Here is a 21,593-nt window from a genome sequence, read left to right as displayed (position 1 = left end):
CTTATAGACACAGCGCCCTGATCTCTGTCTTCATGTTCACATGGTGTGTTCTCTCTGTGAGTGTCTGTGTCCAAATTGCCCCTTTTTACAAGCACACCAGTCATACTAGATTAGGGGCCCATCCTACCCCAGTACAATCTCATCTTAACTAATTATGTCTACAGTATCCCTATTCCTAAATAAGGTCACATTCTGAGGTACTGGGGGTTAGAACTTCAATGTGTGAATTTTGGGAGGGACACAGTTCAACCCACATTGTGTACCATCTAAAAGTCAACACCTGGCACAACAGGAGGTCTCCAGGATTCACTCCAGTCCCTCATCCATTTTGACTTGTCCATTCACGTGATATAGAACTTGGTAAATAGTTTGAATATTACGTTGCTTCCAAGAAGTTCATTCAGTGCTGATAGATTGACTAACTTCCCAAGAGGTATGTTTAAAATCTTTTTGTTTCACATTTGGATAATACCAGGAATACTACAGATTAGTATATTAGTGGTTCTGAGCCAGCTGCATGCTTAGAATTCCACCTTTATATTTTACCAACTGATGAATTAGGCACCAAATGGATCTGCCTAACCCCCTCCCCAGGGTCCAAGCAAAACTGGACCCTCAGAAGCTAATGGCAGCATGTAAAAGAGAGTTTTTTTTTTTTTTAAAGATTGGCACCTGGGCTAACAACTGTTGCCAATCTTTTATTTTTTTTTTTCTGCTTTATCTCCCAAAAATCCCCGCTGTACACAGTTGTATATCTTAGTTGCAGGTCCTTCTACTTGTGGGATGTGGGACGCCACCTCAATGTGGCCTGACGAGCAGTGCATGTCCGCGCCCAGGATCCAAACCCTGGGCTGCCGCAGCGGAGCTTGCAAACTTAACCACTCGGCCACGGGGCTGTCCCCTAAAAGAGAGTTTTGACATCCAGCTATGGGGGTCTCTGAATTCTTGATCTGTTGGGGTGAGCCAAGGTGGAACGAAGGTATCTTTAATGGTAGAAAAAAACCTGCAAGGGACTGAGAACTATCTTGCAGAGCAGAGGAGACCTTGGTAACCCTCTAAACCTTGAGCAAACTGAGGATCTCAGCTATAGAGCCGTGTATGTATAGGGTTCCAATGCATGCGTGGCTATGTATGGGGTTCCAATTTCCTCCTATTGGCAAATTCAGGATATACCAACTAGGACAAAATTCCTTAACACATTTTCTCTTCCTGTTTATCAAAGGTTATCCCCATTGTGGCTAAAATTACATCTAAATGTCAAAAGCGTGGCACAGATCATTTTTCATCTTTCTTCTTTTCTGCAAGAACAGAATAATAATCCTAATATTTGAATATCACTTTGCAATGTTAAAATTCACTAGGGTGGTCTATGCTGCATGTGTCTGGTGGACAAGATACCATCTGTTTGGGGGGCAGGTGCAGGGCATAGGGGGGAGTACTCTCGGGCATTTTCAGTCAGAGCCTTTAGCAATCCTTTGGACCGGTAGTTTTCAATAGCTTTCTCTCCAAGTTTAACAGGAAGAGTTCCTTTTTTTTTTTTTTTCAATCTTTTTTGAATAAAGAGTGTGATTCTTTACAACAAACAAGTTTGAAAATCTCTGATATCCCTAACACACTCATTCTCAGAAATGAGAATTTCTGCAGTTCCGAGAGGTTGGGCCTGATTGGGGCACTCACAGACATCTCTCCTTGGGAAGCGATGGGCTGGATTCAGGTGGCCTCTTTCTCAGGCCAGTGCTCTTGCTTCCCCACCACTCTGTCTCTTCCCCCAGCTCCTGATGTTTAATTCAAATGGAGCTAATCCTCCTCTTGTTTTATCTCTTCTACCTGTTAGGAAAAGATGTCCTTTGAAAATAAGGTCCCTGTTCACAGAATCCTGCAAGAAGCTGTGGCCACAGAAGGAAAGAGCATGTGGAGCCCAAAGTAAGGAGACATTTAAGTATAAACATCTGGACAACTGTCTCAGGCCTCTGCCTCGGTGCAACGACAGCCTGAAGTTTTGACAAGCTCTCTTGATCTCTTATTTCTTCTTCTGAGCCTCAAGCTGAATTCTTTGGTGAAGCTTCTGTTTCTGTACTGTTGGAGGATTGCCAGGAAAGGAGAAGGACATGAGGAGATAACAGAGCTTAAGGCTTCATAGCTTTAGGCAGTCCTGATGAATCCTGCCTGTCCCCTGGGTCCCAGCTCATCGCTAGAGTATGGGTTCCTCACCTTCTGGCTGAGGGTAGCAGCAGGGTCTAACCAACCCCTAGGTGTCCAGGTGCCTCAAGGGCTCGTGGTATCTGGAGGTGGTCTGGAGTGTTCTGGGAGTGTGACAACCTTGGACACCAAAAGGCTGATCCTGCTCTCCTTTCCAACAATGAGACCCTAGCCCTACTGCAGCACTTCTCCCTTCAGATGGAACAGCTTTCAGTGTTTTTAAATTAAAGAGGGAGAAAAATACACCCTTAACCTCTAGCAGGTGACTCAGCTACATTATCACACATTTAGGTGCAAATCCACTGCTGAACTACAAGTGCTGCTTGAAAATAGCCCCGTTGCCCAGAGTCTCCATTTGGTGAATCACATTGGTCTGGTAATAATCTATTTGGAATTGTAAACTGTATTTCTTGGTATAATAGACCTCAGCTTTCATTTGGCCCAGCTCCACCGTGGCCCCAAGGAATTCTTCATAAAGGCACATCTGAAAGTGCTCTTGTAGGTGTGTCAGAGGCCGGATATTTGACTTAACAATGGGAGCAATGTTTCTGTGTCAAACACCAGGTATCAGATGAAGGTTCAGGTTGTAAAAACATTTCTTGTTCTCTATCTTCCCGAGTTCCTCTACCTTGAAAGAAGAAAAACAAGCACATTTAATAGTTCTAGCACTCTGAGTTGGGGGAAAAATGACATAAGTACTTCCCTGAACTTTTAATTTCTTCGTCATAGTGAAAGACAAGGAATTAGGGCAAATTTACATACATTAAAGCTCTGGTTGCAAGGGGAAATGGGAGGGGGCAAGATCAGAATCTGGATTTTCCCCTTGATGGTGGGGGGCGTGGTTGTGGTTAGGAGTTTCTTTCTACACAGGAACAGTCTTTAGATGCTGGACCAGCCATAACATTTGCACGTGTGGAGCAAACATTTGCAAAGAGTGGAGCCTGAGACAGAGCTTACGTGCTACAGCTTTATTAGACAGTGCAGTCCCAGGGAAGGATTGGAGGAAAGGACTGAGATGGGGAGGTAGGAGAGCCAACATGATAGTGTATTACTAGTTCCATGGCTGGTGCCTATTGCAACTGATTGCTCAGTCTCACAAGACTATCTTCCAAGAGAAGGGCAGGAGAATTTCTATTCCGCCTCCTATTGGTCAACTGATCGTCAAACAGGACGTTAACTGCCCACCTCCTTAACCCCCCATTCTGGGTTGTACAAGTGTGGGCACTGGGTGGTGCCTCATCAACATTGAGGAAGTTGAGGCCAAAGCCAAGAAGACCAAGTTACAAGAGGCAAGGGCTGACAGGTTGTAGGACGCTCCATGGAGATAGTCATTGCAGTGGAGGCCAGAAGAGAACAAGTGACCTCTGACTCTAGTGTCTTCCCAGGCCCAAGTCTGAGAGTGGGATTTGACCTCACATTCTAGGTGGCTCCAGCATCTTCACTCCTTTCCCATTCACATCTTTTTATCTTATCCTCTCTTTCCCCTCCTCCCTAGTTTGGACTAACCCATCAGTGTGGTAGACAACGATATGCACCATCAAGTTCCCTATTCCAGGAAGGATTTGCTGACCAGTAGTGGAAAGTGCAATCTGCAGATAGCATCCAGCTGTCAGTTACTTCGGGGTCTGCCTCAGCTGCAGAGAGTCAGTTTGCCTGAAGTAACACCCATCCTGGGGTAATCTGCATCTGGTGCCTGAACAAGGGATGGCCACTTATTTTAGGGATATAAAGTCCCAGACATTTGTTTTGAGTCAACTCCAAAGGGCAATATTCACTCTACAGCTCCCCATTAGGTTGGCCTATGTCGCAGTTTGACTTCTCCCTCTGCCCAATCCTGCTTCATCCACCTTCCTGTCACAGGCATTGATTTCTAATAAATATCTTATACCCCAAACTCCATTTCAGCATCTGCTTCTGGAGAATCCACCTTGAATCAATCAACTTACAGTATTATATGCCCAGCATGTGTCAAATATGTATAATAAAGTGGAAAAGTTAGGCCATTCAAGAGTGTACAACTCCTCTTCTCCATCTCACCCCTGGCCCCTACTAGCCTCAAGGGACCTAGTCCTGAATCTACTCCAAGAGCAATGGTGTCAGTGACAGCAGTAAATTTCTGATTCATGTTGGTAACACCACTGGGAAGATATCTGGGGCCAGAGAACTCCTGGACAGAAAATACTGGAATTTTTGCTAATAAATGCACAAAGCGATGTCTTTGGGGCATTGTCATTCATGTGACCTCATTTACATCCAAAGATTGGATATATCCAAAGGCCAGGACACACAGGTACATTTATGTTCAGTATTTGGTGGTTGTAGAATTCCTGAGCCCTTGTATTTCCTCTCTAGGTTATTTACCACTAGCCTGGCTTTCGTATTTATTAGGCCAGGTGAGAGGCAGAGAGCCCCATATCCTTCTTTTCTGCCCCCAATCTGCTTATTGAAGGTGGCCCCATTTAGAATTACAGTGGCTCAGGGAGCAGTGCTGGGGAGCTTTTGTGGTAGAGGTTGAAGTGACAGGCAATGATAGAATATTTTTCCTGATGATCCCTCATTTTGTTTGCTCACATTGGACAATGTGAGATGGCATCATAGGGGGCAGACCCTGTGCAACATCGCAGCCTACTTCCTTCCATGAATGAAACTCACAGAGAACATGTAGGGTATGCTTACATGCTCTTGCACCCATACACTCCTGCGTACCCTCCTAAGGTAGTTCATCCTTCCATCAAGATGTGCCTGGAGCCTCTTTGCCAGTCTTCTCTCCCAAGAAAAATAATATATTCTTCTTTAAAGAGAAATGGAAAAGGTGATTGAAAATGAGCATCTGTTGGAACCCTCCTCTCAGTTTCCGTGTTACTTGATCCAGACATAGTGTAAATGATGCAGAGACACTGACAGGAAGCTCCCTGTTTGCTCCATATTATAGCTCAGGCCTGATGCGCTGTGTGTGGTGTCCTTCTAGGATTGGAAATTCCTTCTATGTCCTGCTCTAACTGTTGATTCATTTTGTGGAGTTGAGAATTGCACTGATTAACTCACTTAACTGACAACTGAATTCACTGACTTAACTCAGTGAATTAACAAGAAACTAGGCCAAAGAGACACAAAGGAAGTCAAAGTACAGCCATGGGTAAGGAGGTGCTTGTGGCAAAAACAGTTGGGGGTCACCAATTGTCCATGTACTCCTCTACATTTCCTAGTCTCCCTTGCAATTAAGTTAGGTCAGTTGACTACTTCTGTCCAATAGACTATGAGCAGAAGTCATGTCTGGCACTTCTGGGTTGTGGCAGTTACGAGTTGGTGGGCCTCCACCATGATCTCTTTCTCCTATTCCAGTGAACTTGAAGACCACAGCTTCAAAGTGATGAAGTAACAAAATGGATAAAGACCTCTCAAGCCACAATAGACATTTTTTCTCTTCCTGTATTCCTTGATTCCTAGAGCCTCCTTGGATTTTCCCTTCTCCCCATTGTCCTGTCCCTGTTCTTCAAATTACATCTTTCCTTGATAAAGAGGCTAGGAGCAGCACTTGACAGAGATAAATATGTGAGCAATATCAGACTCAGGGATATACCAACCAATGTGTAATTTGTCAATGAGGCAATAATTTCATGTTCTCCTATGTTGTCTGTATCTCTGTGAGGCCTATGGTGTCACGGAGGAACCCCATCATGCATTTTTATCGTTACTTCTACAACTTGTCCTTTAACTAGGAATCATGTAATTTTAATTTTTCTCCAGGAGAATGCCAATCTGGTCATATTTCATACAGTATCAGTCTTCATTCTCCATTTTCTACAATTAATGATAGAAAATATTTACATTCCAACAATTTTAAGAATAATTTATTTATTCTTGTTTTTTTCAAGATAATGAAATTGTATTTCCATTTTGTGATTTTATTACAACTGAGAAAATCTTTAGTCCTTTCTAAATCAAGATCAAAATAAACATATAATAAGGTACTACATTGTATAGGTCTCATCAAGAGAGTTGTTGTTTAATCCACTGATTGTGAAAAATTAGCTTTCTATACTCTTTTACCTATATCCCAGACTGAGATTCTGCCATAGCCCAGCAGAAATGGAGACCTTTTCACACAACATTTGAACAAATAGAAGTCTTTGGACCCAGCCACAGATTTTTAGTCTTATATAAAATATGGATCTAAGTCGTAGCTCTGTTTCCAACCGTGAATACCCTCATGGCTCCTGGTGTGACCTTCTGGCTGCTACTTCCTTTGACTTCCCAACAAGAACATCAGGACTCCAAGAACACTGTGTCTCCTGGATTCGTCAGGGGACCCTGCTGTGGCCTGGCTTCCTGATGGCATCCATATCAGTTATTGGCCTCTCCTCTCGTTCCACCCCACCCCCCTTTTCCAGCTGTTCATGGATTAATGCTTGCCAGATCCTTGCTAGTATTGCTCTTTGGGGCCCTTTCAGAATAAGGAGTGGGCAAGTTTACAATTTAAACCTTATGGGTTTGATTTTCAAGTTGTGAACTAAACATTTTGGTGATTACTTTTCTCCAAATGCAGCTTCCTGCCCTCATGAAAAAAATCGTCTCCAAAGACATTTGGACATCTAGTAACTATTGCAAAAGAATGTATTGCTGGTGATTTAAGTGTAAAAGAACCAGAAACATATGGATTACATTTTCTTTTAAATGAGCATGGTCTTCAAAATGAAGGGAGTGAATGAATTATTTGGTAATATCCAGTTTAGGTGGTCAATATTAAAGTATTTGAAAGGTAAGGCAGAGGATTCTCCATTCCTGAGCAGGAGGGAGCTATACTTGATTCTGTTGAGGCCACTCCCCAGCTATCAGACCTGTCATGAGATACAGCTACCGGCATGGGTTGGGAGACCACCACTGTCCAAAGGCATTATTGAGTGATGACTCATCACTCAAATGCATTAAACACTCATAATAAATGCAGGACATAACACTAATGGGGGTATTAAACACTGGAAGCCATTGTAATGTATCAGTTACCAGTCCAGTCTTTGTAAACAGAAAGGTCTGGTTTCAAATGCTGGGGAGGTGAACTTGGGCAAATCCCTTTGCTTTTCTGGGCCTGTTTCCTCATCTGTGTGAGCATTAAATAGAACAATGTACATAAAGTGCCAGGTTTAGACCCTGAAACATTCATTGCTGTGCAGCTTTATTTGATTCCTCAATAGAGAGAAAGTGAATTTTTGTCACTGTAGCAGGAAAAATGACTATAGCCTTTCTTGTATTGGACCCAATCTGCCATAGGTGTGTGTTTCCAAGTTTTACACAATGTGTAGAGATTAGTCAAGGATCTGATTTAAGAAGCATCTTCAGATCATCAGGTTGGGCTTACCACCTTTCTCTTTAAGTATCATCAATTAGTGGTTTTCCTTGGATTTTTGTCACAAAAAAGGGCAAACTAGAAACAAGGAGGCCAGAAATACCACAACAACAGAGGATGAAATCATCCAAAACACGTGATATTGTTCCACAAATACAAGTATCTTAGGATCAACAAGAACAATCTTATAGAGGATTCAGAATAGCAAAAAGGCAACCTAAATGTCTGTGCAGGGTTGTGGGGTGACGCAGCGGGGGCTGGGCTGGTTATGGGCTGATGGCATGGACTGTCTTTGTATTTCAAATGTTTAGTAGATTAGTGAGACTGGAAATCTAAATTTGAAATTACCATAAGAATTGTTGAGCAGGCCTTAAGTGCAGGAGAGCAAGCTAGCTGGGGTGGGGAATGCAGACATTGAGACGACCTAGCCAGGACTGCAATCAACAGATAGAATTCAAGAAAGTACTGTAATAACAGCAACATTATACTTTGAATAACCAGCCCTCTAGCCCTGTGAGGAAAATGAAAATCTTCCTTCTACTTCTAAGCTTGTGTGCAAGTGGCAGCCTTTTTGAAATCCGGTCCTGATGTATTCTTCTGTCACTCTAAAACAAGCCCAGGTCCCCAGGAAGAGGGAATTTAGCTGGCTGAAGAGCATGTTCACCTCTTTTATTTCTTTGTTACTTTAATAACCTACATGGCTCTTCCACAGTCACCGCAGACTCACCCTGCGTAGCAGGCAATGCAATATTTGTTTCTGCTACCCAACCAGGTTCCTTCTCCTGTCTTCCTTCTCTTTGTCGTTATGCTACCCTTTCCCGCTGACCCAAGTAGGTTGACTTAGACTCATTCCTCTACTTCATTTCCCATTATACTAAATTGCCATATGCTGTTGACTTTTTTTTAGAAAACAAGTTAATTGAGATATAATTCACATATCATACAATTTTCCCATTTAAGGTGTACAATTCAGTGGTTTTTAGGATAGTCACAGGATGTGCAGCCGTCACCACAGTCAACTTTAGAATATTTCCATCAACTCAAAAGGAAACTCTGTTGCCTTTAGCTATCACCCCTATACTCTCCTATCCCCACACTGCCCCCGACCCTCCCAGCCCTAAACAACGACCACTCTACCTTGTGTCTCTGTAGATTTGCCTATTCTGGACTTTCGTATGAATAAAATCATACAATATGTGTTTTTTTGTGACTGGTTTCTTTTGCTTAACTTAATGTTTTCAAGGTTTATCCATGTTGTAGCACGTATCAGTACTTCATTTCTTTGTATGGCCAAATAGTATTCCATTGTATGATATACCACATTTTGTTTATCCATTCATAAGTTGATGGACATCTGGGTTGTTGCCACTTTTTGGCTGTTAGGGATAATGCTGTTATGAACATTTGTATACAAGTGTTTGTATGGACATACATTTTTATTTTTCTTTAGGCATATGCCTAGTAGTAGAATTTCTGGGTCATATAGCAACTCTAAGTTTAGTCATTTGGGGAACTGCTAGACTGTTTCCAAAAGCAGCTGCACCATTTTCCATTCCCAGCAGCAGTGTACAAGTGTTCCATTTTCTCCACATTCTCTCCAATACTTGTTGTCTGACATTTTGATTCTAGCTATCCTGTTGACTTTTAAAAAATTCTTTTTATCTGAAAAAAAAAGGCAACATCTCCCTTATCTAGACCTTTTTGTCCTGTCCCAGTGTCACCACTCTAATCTAGCACCTCCTTACCTCACGCTGAATTCTGGAGTCTAAATTGCTTTGTAATTTTCCCCTTTCCAAACCACACTGCTCAGCCTTGCCAAACTGTATATGTGAAACATTCATTCATCTCTGTTAAATCTTCCTTAGATCCCCTCAGTGGGCTCTAAGTTCATATCACAACGACTCTGAACCCCTCTTGTTGGCTTTCCAGGTACCCCTGGAAAATCTGGCTCTACCCATCCACCTCCCCACAATCCTCTTCCTCCCTGACCAATTTCAGGCAGTTTTCTTCCTCCTCCCGGTAATGACGCTGCTGCTCAGTTTTGCCTCTCAGTCTTAGACTTCTCTCTGAGAATGCCCCTTTTTCTCTTCCCTTTGACCAAAAAAACACCATGGCTTCAACAAATCTTCGCTGACTCTTTACCTTTTCCTTCTCCTGTCCAAGAAGTGGGTGTGCCCAATCGTGTGTCCAAGATGTAGGCAATCTTATGCTTTCTCCCTGGAATGTAAATCTGAGCCAAGTGATATTAGGATTGACAAATGGCGACAGTGGTCTCCTATAAAGACTCTTCATTCGCTCCTATTACCTAGATCCCTGGTTTGGCCTTGAACTCTTGTCCCTTCCATGACCCGATTCTTTAACTCTTTTCTTGAGTCTATAAGCTATCCCTTAAACTATGAATACATGCCTTTTCATTTGTTTATTTGCTTACATAGCTAAAGTCAGCCTTTATTGACTAAACCTGGTAATCCCAACAGATACATCAAGCACAGTAATACTAGTATGAATGTTTCTTCAGCCTTTGCTATGGACCAGGCACTGTGCAAGACTTGTCACCTAGATTATTTCAATTAATCTTCATGATCACCCTCTGAAGTAAGTAGCATTTTGTCTCCCTTTTATACATGAGGAAATTGTATCTTTGAGAAGGCAAGAAACCTGTACCAGGTAACACAGATGATTAAGGGAGGAGCCAGGTGGATACGTGGTTCCCGAATATGTCCCCTTAGCTATTATGCAGTTAGGCCCCCTGTGGCATCTATCTGGCAGCCAGTGAGGGCCCTTCTCCACTGAGTGCCTTGTCCATTCCCTGATACTGAAGACAGTTCACATTACTCTGATGGCAGTTAATCACATTCTACTTTGTATTATAATTATTTGTGTACATGTCTTAACTTCCTTAGCCCAGAATCTAGTATATATATAAGAGGTAATCAATAAATATTTCTGAATGGATTAATAAATATATACTTGCATCTAAATAAGACCAAATGAAATTTTCAATTCTAATTGAAGAAGTAAACTACTTTAGCAGAGCAAGTAGAGGGACCTCATCCTGGCAAAGATGGTGGCAGCTGCCCTTTTCCCGAGAACATATTGATAATGTCTTCCTTAAAAAGCTTGTCATGTTATTACAAAATACTGATCCCCTTTCCAGTATTTTACACACAAACCTTTAATAACGTATTGTGGTTTCGGTCACCAAGACTATTTTAATTAAATTCAGCAGTTAGCAAATACTTGTGGCAAAAGTTCTACCCAGTTATATCATTGGCCATTGGAGCAAACTGCTTTTTACCAGGATCTCTCCGCTGGGATGTTTTCTTCTTCTTTTTCTTACATTTCATTTTCCTTCTTTTCATCTTGTTTGTCCTAGACTTTCGTGATGGCCAAGCTGAACTAGCTTCCTCTCTCTTTGTAACCTTAATGTTACAACCTGGAAGGAACTGGAGGAGAATCAGTTTCCCAAATAGTGACTATTGGTAAGGGTAAGAATGGAGGGAGGGCAACAGCCCCATTGGGACTGGCTGATGCCAGCCTGGCTGGCTGATCCTGGGCAGTCTTAAGCAAGGTGGCACAGGCCAGCACAAATGATGTCAGTAATAATGTTATAATGTTCCCAGAAACTGTATGAGTTGTCTAATTGAGGTAATTTTTTGAAATTTCCATGGAAAAGATGCAAAATCTAACTTTTCCTTTTAAATATCTCCAGCTGCTACCATTTACGCTCCAGGTTTCAGTGGTTTAGGATTTCTGTCCCTCTTAGAGGGAGTATGGAACACAACATTTGTATGTTTCATGTCCCTTTTGGTAATACAGAATGCTTTCAGCTGCTCCTATCAGATCACTATGTGATAGAAAACAAACTAGAACTCTGCAGCTATGGGACAGCAGAGCTGATGCTGTAACTGGAGGTAGAGGAGAAAGGCTGAGGCCAACCACGGAATCAGGTAACTTCAAGGAAAGATGAGAGCAGTTACAGAAGAGCAATAAGGAGACTGAAAGAATTGAAGACAGCAAGAAGTTTCCTTCATTTCAAAAAGTGAATATGTTCTATACACTTGAAAAGTTTCTTTTTGTTTCATTTAAATGTTCTTTCCCAACATTCACAAATAAGCAGAATGGTTCTTGAGAGCGGCATGCTAAATAGTGGAAATAGCATAGACTTCAGGGCACACAGAGCTGGATCTAAGAACCAGCTCTGCCACTTCTCAGCCCTGTGCTGTTGAGCAAATTGCTGAAGCTCACCGAGTCTGTCTCCACCTTTATACCATGGAGATAAAAACATTCACCTGCAGGGTTATTATTGAGGGGTACATGAGACCCGTGTCCATAAAGTACTTGCTACACTGAGCCGCATGTAGTAGTTGCTTGACATATGACAGCAATAGACATGCTCTTCTACCAGTGTGTGGACCTGATCACCAGCCTCTTTCTTCATAATCAATGAAGTCAACAAATTTACTACACTGATGCAGAGATGGTAAAGGAAGTTAGAAGATTAGGTAGAAAGACTCCTACAACAAAGAGCATTTTTTTAAAAACACAACACATCTCTCTAACGTGAAGTGTTCTTGGCACTGCAAAAGTATCTGAACATCATTTTTGTAAGATTCAATGCAACTGTACCTTTCAAACAGAATTTCAGACTGAGTACATCAAGGAAAGTGACGGCTGCTCAGTTTGTAGGTACACTATGACCTCAATACAGTTCTAACAATTTTAATTTTTGCTAACTCAAGCCCATCTGAACACTCAGAAAAGCTAACCTGAGTCCCAGAACTAAAAAAAATGTTTGAAGCAATGATAAGTTTATTTTATGCTGAAAATAAAAGGGGCAGAGTAAATGAACCTTACTATTGAAACCAAAGAACTTTAATAACCTGCAAAATAAATCAACTATCAGTCTTATGATAGGAGTTATAAAGCCACTGGACAATACTTGGAAAACTGGTTACACAGTCATAGCCAAAAAGCACAGGAAATCATAGACCTTTGATTTGATCTTGAAAGACAGATTTGATTTGGATATGAGCATTTAAATTATATGTGTTAATTTCAAGTTCCCCAGCTCCCTAGTTTTTGGAAATGATTCTTGGCTTTAGTAGTAACATTCTTGAAGCTGATTCTATGCTAGTGGATGTAACTTCCATAGAAATAAATAGATGGAACATACAAGAAAAAGCAGAACTTTTAAAATTATTCATTGAATTTGCAGCTCTTTTCTTTAAACAATAACTTGAAATCTATCAGGTATTGCCAGAGGATGAGCACCTCTACTTAAAGAAATTATGTAGGCAAGAGCCAAGAAAGTTTTCCTTTTTAATCTTAACTATTTTTGTGGGGAAATCTGTTACATTTTCAGCTTCTTTAAGCAGAGCTGACAGGTCATAACCAAACCTTTGTTGACTTTGACTTGTATGACTCAGGGTAATCATGTTGAATATCTAGAAGGCAGAGGAGTGACACATTAGAAAAAGCACAGGATAACTAATTGACTCTGTAAACTTGGACAAATCACTTCCTCTGGGCCTCAACTTTCTCACATTTAAAATTAGGTGTTGATTTCCAAGGGTCTTCAAGGACTGAAATCCTTTACTTCTGAGGTCAATTATGCGATTATGCTCTGAAGCTATATGCTGTAGCTTAATCCATGTCCTCATCTTACTTAACCTTCAGCAACGTTTAATATAATTGATCACTTGCTACCCCTCAAACACTTCCTTCACTTGGGTTTCAGGACTCCACAGTCATCTGGTTTTCCTCTTACTTCACTTGCCTCTTCGTTTCTGTGTCCTTTGTTGAATCCTCCTCAACTTCCCAAAGTCTAAATATTGGAGTGCACCATCTCCTCTCCATGTAAACATCTTCCTAGATTATTTCACCTGGTTCTTTGGCTAAAGCCACAAAAATATCCCAACTGTTGATAACTCCCAGATTTCTATCTATAGTCCTAAGATCTCCCCTGAATTCCAGACAACCTACTCAACATCTCCATTTGAAGATCGAATAAGCATATCAAAACCCATAATCTAAACAGAACTCTTGATTTTCCTCTACACACCTAACCCTTGCCAAAAATTCTGGATGTCAATAAAGGGCACTTCCATTTATCCTGTTTTCTTAGGTCAAAGCTTTCGAATAAGTCTCGGCTCCTCTTCTTCACTCACATTCCACATGTCCTCCATTAGCAGATCTTCTTGACTGTACTTTCAAAATATATCCAAAATCCAACCACTTCTCAGTGCCTTCAACTGATACCATCCTAATCCAAGATACTATCATGTGTTGCCTTGAGATGGCCTCCTAACTGGTCTCCATCAGCAGCAGAGTGATCCTTTCAAAACAAAACCTGATTATATCCCTCCCCTACTCATAACCTTCCAGTGGCTTCCTGTCACAAAGAGAACAAAAGTCAAAGTCCTTACCTTGCCCTGGATGATCTGATCCTGGCAGCACTCTGCTCCATCTCCACCTGCCTCTCACTCCACTCCAGCCATGCTTGCTTCCTTGCTGTTTCTCAAACTCAATAAATACACTCTTGCCTCAAGGGCCTTGCTGTTACTTCTGCCTGAGTGCTTCCCCCCACTTCCATCATCACGCTCTTCCTTTAGGGACTTCGTATTTCTTTAAAACATTTATTTCTACCCAATATTATTGGTTGGTTTGTTTGTTTATTGTCTGTTTCCCCTGATTAGAATATCAGCTTCTTGAGGGCAAAGACTTTGGCTGTTTTGTTGACTGCTATATCCCCAGAAACCACAACAGTGCCTGGCATTTAGTAGGAACTCAATAAATATTTGTCAGATGAATTATGAAAGTATTAGACGGTTTGCCTCTAACTTAATTTGTTCTAGAATGTTTGCAAACATAATGTTTGATGGCTCTATAATTTCCTTACCTCTCAGTGTGCTGGCTTCTACTCCTACTCCCACTGCTTTATAATCTGTTGCTCTTTCTGGACTACAGTTATAAACCCACAAAGAGTTCCAGGGTTTCCAGAGGAAGCTAGATAAATGAACTTGTTAGGACATTGAGATTAATTTTATGTGTAATGCTGCGTTAATAGGTCCTGGCTGTGGCAGTGTGGGAAAAAGGGACCTGAATGGGAGCCAGAAGCTTGGAGTTCTAGTTATTACTCTTCTACCTACCAGCTGTGTGATGAGAGCAAGTCACACGGTTTCCCATCGCCTCCTCTGTCCTAAGGTCCTGTAGATATCTTCATATGGTTGCTGAAAAGCAGAGTGCATAAACTTGTGACATCTATTTCTGTCAATACTGGGAAGATATTTTTCTTGCTTTTGGATTTTGGGCTGAGTGAAAGATGTATTTGCTTGAGGTTATGCGGTAGGTGACTGGAATTCAGGAATCTTATATTTCTTCGTTAATTTAATAGAAGATTTATTAGGCAATATACTATGTGAAGCAGTGTAATAGGAATGTAAATAAAGTGGTGAATAAGACAGTCCTTATCTTTGCCTTCATGGATAAACAGTCCAGGATAAGATCGGCCTCAAATAAGCAATCACATGCCAGGAGACCACTTAAGAGGCTTTTGCAATGCTCCAGGTCAGAGATGATGTTAGCCTGGCCTGGGAGGGCATAGAGGCACTAAGGAGAGAAAAAATTGGAGAGATTTTCTAGAGGCAAAACTGATAAAACTTGGCAATTGATTGGATGTGAGGAGTGCAGAAGAACAAGAAACATGCCTAACTTCCAAAATCTGGTGATTTATTGCGTGTGAGAAGTGAGGAAGAGGGAGGAAACGTGGCTAACTCTCAAGCCAACTTTCTGGCTTAAGCAACTGAGCGTGGGAATGGTGATGCCATTTCCCAAGACAGCGTTTCCCAAGAAACTGGGAGAGAGAAGCAGATGTGGAGGTGAGAGGTCAGAAGACAGAATGAGTCCCGTTCAGGCCAAGGAGCCTGTGAGACAGTCAGCGAAGATTCCAAGGAGCAGGTGGGTAGATGCGTTAAGACACAAGTGTAGGATTTGTCAGCATACGTGTGATATTTGGACTTATGAGACAGAGTGACATTACTTGAGAGAGAGAGCACAGTTAGAAGAGAATAGGGCCCAAGACCAAACCTTGAGGAACTCCTGTATTTAATATTCAGGCAGAAGAGAAGGCCGAGCAAAGGTATCTGAAAAGATGGGCCAGAGAGGAAGGAACCAAGGAGAGGTCAAGCAGAAGAGACTGATCGACTGTAATGAATGCTGCAGAGAGGCCAAGTAAAGTCAGCACTTTAGATTCAGCAATATGGACATAATGTGCAGTTTCAGGAGATGATAGAGTTGGAATTTCAATTGGGGTAATTTGAAGAATGAGTGACAGGCAAGAAGATAGAGACAGCAAAAGCACACAACTTTTTTAAAAACTTTTTATTGAGATTATGATAGTTCACAACCTTGTGAAATTTCAGTTGTACATTATTGTTTGTCAGTCATGTTGCAGGTGCACCACTTCACCCTTTGTGCCCATCCCCCACCCCCCTTTACCCTGATAACCACTAATCTGTTCTCTTTGTCTACATGTTTAACTTCCACATATGAATGGAGTCATACAAAGATTGTCTTTCTCTATCTGGTTTATTTCACTTAACATAATACCCTCAAGGTCCATCCATGTTGTTGTGAATGTGATGATTTTATTCTTTTTTATGGCTGAGTAGTATTCCATTGTATATATATACTGTATCTTCTTTATCCAGTCATCAGTTGATGGGCACTTAGGTTGATTCCACGTCTTGGCTGTTGTAAATAACACTGCAATGAACACAGGGGTGCATGGGACTTTTGGAATTTCTGATTTCAAGTTCTTTGGATAGATACCCAGTAGTGGGATGGCTAGGTCATATTGTATTTCTATTTTTAATTTTTTGAGGAATTCCCATACTGTTTTCCATAGTGGCTGCACTAGTTTGCATTCCCACCAGCAGTGTATGAGGGTTCCTTTTTCTCCACAACCTCTCCAACATTTGCCACTTTTTGTTTTGGTTATTTTTGCCATTCTAATGGGTGTAAGGTGACACCTTAGTGTAGTTTTGATTTGCATTTCCCTGACGATCAGTGATGTTGAGCATCTTTTCATGAAAAGCACATAACTTTTAACAGAAGCTTTACTGTAAAGTAGAGGTGATAGAATAATAAATGGAGGGGCATAGGAAGTCAAGGGAAAAAGAAGTTGTCTTTCTTTTTTAGAAGTGCAGACTTGAGCATGTTTAAATGGGAAGAAAAACGATGCAATAGAGAGGGAGAGAAAAGAGAGTGGGAGCTAGAGTGAGAAAGAATGAGACTAACAGATACACAAGTTTTCCAAGAAAATGTAGTCAAATAATATTCAGAGCAAAAGCGGATGAACTGACTTTAGATCAAAAGCAAATGTCATTTGTTGTGTCCAGAGGGAAGTAGGAAAGATGGGTGTGGATGCACAGAAGCCTGGCTGGAATGGAAAGTCGAAGTGGTTCCCAGCTGATTACTTCTATTTTCTCTGTAAAGCAGGAGATAAGGGGGAGGAGGAGGGTTATAAGTGAGGAGAGTGGAGAATGTGTGGAGATAGTTTGGTAGATAGCGAAAAAGGAAGTCAAAGAAAGTGGTAGGACTGGGATTCAGCAGAGGCTGGTCACCACGAACTTAGAGTGTTACCAACCTGCCCAGTCATGTTACCTTCTCCTGGAGTCCTGGGGCAGGCGTGGACACAGGAAGTATTTGGACTCATGAGGCATTGTAGACTTGCCAAGTGGTACAAGGAATATACACTGACGGCTCAGAGGTGTAGAGAGGGTGGTGGGCAGTTGAAGAAATACCCCCAAATATCATGGCTGATTTGTATTTGTTTTTTCATACCTTCCCTATACTACCTTTACAATTGAATGAAACAAAACAAAGCAAAAATTTGTCACAGATGTTTGTTGTTCGCATACCACCCTTCATCCCCACTTTGCTCAATGATGATTCTGCCCCACCTATCCTCCGCTGGCTGCTCTGGGTGGGGCTCGAGGGTGCAGAGCAGTGGACCACGTGACCCGTCCTGGCCTATCAAAGTACCGCATCTCCCTGGCCACTGTAACAGGTTCCGGTATTGGCCGATCTCCCAAGCTAACCCAGAGTGAATCTTAGGCTGTTTGAGGATGACCTGGGAAAGAGGCCCTCCTGGGAAAAGGTAAGGCTGAAATTGCTGCAGTCATCTTGTAACCATGAGGAAGAGCCAAGTTAAGAACTGACTAAAGGAGCAAATGCTGCCGCGGATGGAGAGAGATATTGGGTACTGATGACATTGAGCCCTGAACCTAGCAATGCCTGAAGTGACAGCTTGGACTTTCCAGTTCTGTAAGTCAGGAAGTTTCCCTTTTTACCTGAGCTAGTTTGGATTGAGTTTTCAAAAGGGTTTTTACCTGATGCAAGATTTTAATTTTTTAAAAAAGAGTCGCCTTCTCCCTCAGTCCTCTCTTTCTTAGAGATATCTTTGCTGTCCATGTGAGTACTGAGAATCAATAGGGACGCAGATGAGAGGAATGTTATGCAGCTATTAAAAGGTTGATAACAATTCTTCTGGAATGATGTAAAATAAAAAAAAAGTAAGATCTAAATTGTATATAAAATATATTTAAAATGCTATTTTTATGGAAGGTGAAGTAAGTACAACAGAGTCTTACAGTGATTGTTTTGGGTCATGAAGCTATGGTTGATTTCCCCACCTCTCCCCCTTTTTTGGCTATATTCTGCATTTTTCTTAATAAGCATGCATCACCTGTATGCATTTATGTACATACTTACTTTTGAAATTAATTTATATTTTTACCAAAGTATTGTGAACATATATTTTTCTAAATCAAACAATATTGAAAAGTTTATAATAAAAAACAGCAACCCCCTACCACATGCCTCTCCACCCACCCATAAACTTGCTTTAACTGTTTCTTCTGGATGTATGTTCATATTTCTAAATGCTATGCATAGATAGCTTTTTTTTTTTTTTTTTTTTTTTTTGGTGAGGAAGATTGTCCCTGAGCTAACATCTGTTGCCAGTCTTCCTCTTTTTGCTTGAGGAAGATTGTGCTGAGCTAACATCTGTGCCAGTCTTCCTGTATTTTGTATGTGGGATGCCACCACAGCATGGCTTGATGAGTGGTGTGTAGGTTTGCCCCCAGGATCTGAACCTGTGAGCCCTGGGCCACTAAAGCAGAGCATGCAAACTTAGCTACCACACCATGAGGTGGTCCCCATAGACAGCTATTTTTGATTGTCAGTTTTAGAAAGTATCTTTGGACAGTCTATTACGTCGAATTGGTAATTAAGCCCTCTTCTACAGTGTCCCCTTTTAATTCCTTTCTTCCCATCCTTCTCACATGGTTGTGCCACAGTTTGAGTTAAATCAGAAGTCATTGATGAGCATGTTATTCACTGCTAAACCAATAATGTAGCCATGAATGTATTTCTGTTCTTAGATAATTTTTTCCTTCTTCCTGGAGTTAATAATTGCGTTGTTTTTTTATTTGCTCATATCCATTTATTTCCATGTATGCATTGCTGCTGCACAGCCTCACCCCTGGGGATGTCAGATCCATCAGTTCCTGAGTCTCATGTCTTCATCTTTCTTCAATGTGTGGGGAAGCACATCTTTCATCGGCTTCCTAAGAAAGTGCATGGAAGGTAAGTTTTTTAATCCTTGCATACCTGAAGATTTTAGATATTTAGTTTACTTTCTGAATTGATTGTTCATTTGGCTGGATATAGAATTCTAGGTTGACAATAACTTTCACTAGGAATTTTGAAAGAACTGCTGCATCTTAGTCTAGCTTCTAGCAATGTTGTGGGATGTCTGATGTCATTCTGACTCCTGTTCATTTGTCTTTTTTCTCTCTGGAGCCTTTTTAAGATTGTCCCTTTTTGATGCTCTGAAATTCACAATGAAATGCCTTGGTGGGGGTCTTGAGTTTTTGTTTTTGTTATTATTTTCCAATTAATTATGCTGGTCACACAGTATGCCCTTTCAATCTGGATTTATATTAATTCATCAACAATTTTCTCCTTTGTTTTCTCAATTCTCTCTATTCCTCTAATTTTCTTACCTTTTTTCTCCAATTTTTCATCTCTTTGACCATTTTGTTCCTGTTTTATAAGATTCTTTTTATTTTAACGTCTAAATCTTTACACTGAGTATCTTATTTCAGCTACTCTATGTTTAATTTCTAAGAGCTTAATCTTGGTTTTCTATTGTTTATATTTTCATTCTTGTTTAATGGTCACTATCTTCTCTTATCTCACTAACAATTCTACTGCAGAGTTAAAAAAATAACTTCTGCTTTTTGCATTTTCTGTTTCCTCATAGTTTCCCATTCATGTTCAATTTTTTTCTTTCATCTTGGAGGTTTTCCTCCAATGACCACTGATCCTTAGCTAACCATTCATATTCAAGCATGAGGCTCTACATTGCCAAATAGAAGTTTTGTGTATAGTGGAAGGAGGACGTTTTAGAGTGACTGGTTGGCTAGTGTCCCTCATTGAAGGATAATCAGGACATGAGCTGCTCTTCCTTTCCAATATCTCTTGCCAGAAGTCTGTTTTGCAGCATTATTTAGTTTCTCAAGAGAAAACTCTTCATCTCGTGTCTGGGGCATATGCCAGGCTGCTAGAATTCTGGGAGCAAGACAGGGTATGGAGGCTCAGCTTGATGCGGGATCGGTGAGCCGAGGAGTCGAAAGAAAGATTTCTTAGACTCTCAAGATCTGGCAGTAGTGCTCTTTTATTTAGAGAATAGAGATAGAGTAGCATGGGGACAGGACCCATGGGCAGTCAGAGCTTCTGCTGCTCCTGCTGCCCCGAACTGAGGGTTAGGGCCAAATTTAAGGCATAGGTAAGTGAGTTATCTCTTTATTAGTGCCCGTTTGGTCTGGCCATTTGGCGGTCCCATAACTTTAAGATAAGAATCAAACCGGATTGAGTAAATGGCAGAAGTCACCGCTCAAATATTATCTTCAACTAAAGACAAAGGAGGATTTTGGGGTGAGGGTCAGTTACATGAGGTTGCCAGGCAGTTTCCAGAGATAAGGCCATCCCCCCTTCCTCCTGGCTCAGAGGGGGAGGCATCTTCACAGATAGATGTTTCCCTTAGAAATGTAAATGTTTTCCCAACAAGGGGCAAACAAATTCCAGAGAGGGAGGCATGGAGATTTCCTTTACAACTGCAATTGTCTCTGATCAAAAGGGCAAACAAATTCCACTCCTTGGAGCCTGCTTCTTATCTGTAGTTTTAAAAGTAACCAGCCTAAAAATCCTCATCATAAACTGTTTTAAAATTAAGCAGCCTAAAAATCCCCATCAAGCTTTTCCCTTTAGTGTGTAGAATTTCATTAAAAGTGAATTAAGTGTGTAGAATTTCATTAAAGAGTGGTTACTCTTTATTTCATTTAGCAAATATCTGTTAAATACTATTATGTGACAGGCACTATTTTAGGCACTTGGGACTCACCCGTAAACAAAACAGAGAAGGATTCTTGCCCTCACAGAGCTTACAGTCTAGCAGCCTGGAGAGAGAGACAAAAAACAACGGATATAAGAAAAAGGAAATTAAATAGTATCTTAGTAGGTGATAAGTGCTATAGAAAAAGAAAAATGATACAGCAGGATGAAGGGGATTATGAATATTATGTGGTTGCAGTTTTATAAAGGTGGTGAGGGTAAGCCTTTTCAAGAAATTGATGTTTGAACAGAAAGACTTGATGGAAGTGAGGGAGTTTGGCATGTGGATATCTGGTCTATTTTTACCTACAATGTTTCTGACACTAAATGTGTGGAATTTTTTCCTCATGCCAACCAATTCTTTAACTTGCTGAACATCAACTGGGTGTCCTACAATTTAATTCAATTCTGACACTAACTACTTGGAGTTAGCGCAGACTCCAAAGATTTAGGACTTGGTCCCACAAGACTCCTCTAACTTCAGATGCCAATTGAAAGTACTGGCACTTCTGTACTTGTGACCAACCACCTGTAAATCTGGGGTTCCCGTGACCCCCTTGTGAGGCTTGATAATTTGCTAGAATGGCTC

This window comes from Equus caballus, chromosome 14, assembly GCF_041296265.1.
Source record: "Equus caballus isolate H_3958 breed thoroughbred chromosome 14, TB-T2T, whole genome shotgun sequence".
Classification (NCBI taxonomy): Eukaryota; Metazoa; Chordata; class Mammalia; order Perissodactyla; family Equidae; genus Equus; species Equus caballus.
This window is presented reverse-complemented; position numbering follows the sequence as displayed.